This window comes from Cynoglossus semilaevis, chromosome 6 (assembly GCF_000523025.1).
Source record: "Cynoglossus semilaevis isolate Cse_v1.0 chromosome 6, Cse_v1.0, whole genome shotgun sequence".
Lineage (NCBI taxonomy): Eukaryota > Metazoa > Chordata > Actinopteri > Pleuronectiformes > Cynoglossidae > Cynoglossus > Cynoglossus semilaevis.
In genome coordinates, this window is record NC_024312.1 from 2,097,005 (window position 1) to 2,097,605 (window position 601).

The following is a 601-nucleotide window of genomic DNA, read 5'->3' on the forward strand; positions in this document are numbered from 1 at the left end:
AGTTTTGTGATTCAACAAATATAGATATTTGTTATAAGAAAATATTGTTGTTGTGTTTCACGATACTATACTAATATTCTTCAGCACCGCATTGATTTGTTTTATTAACATGCTATTATATATTATTATATATTTATGGCATTGATTAATTTTATTTTGCTGATGACAGTTTTCCTATCATTAATGTTTTTTTTTTAAAAAGTATCAGGCCTCATGTGAAAACCCTCCTCTATAGGTAATAAATTGTTAGGTTAATAAAACATGTAATAAATGTAAATGATACTTAAAAAAAACCAAAACAAATATATTTACAGTTTAAAGCCACTGGTGGAGAATCCTTGTTCATCACCAGTCAAATGAAATGACTTTTACTCCACAGTTATGACGCGTACACATTACAGGAACTTCAATTCCTGATTATCAAAACGTCTGTGTGCAGGTCATTTAACCCCGTGACCTCAAGTCAGACGTACAACGTGAACTCCTCCTCCTCCTCCTCCTCCTCTTCGGCAGCTGTCAGTGTCTGTCTCCTGAGCAGTTTTGCTTCATTTCGCCTAAAACCACAATCACGCCCAGACCTTTTGTTTGCCCCGCAGGCCAG

General features: G+C 35.1%; 1 protein-coding gene across 1 annotated transcript in view; it reads right to left on the bottom strand.

The window, feature by feature from the left end:
- Window positions 1-601, bottom strand: part of elmo3 (engulfment and cell motility 3) — an 18,999-nt gene that overhangs the window by 17,165 nt on the left and 1,233 nt on the right. The window lies entirely within an intron of this gene.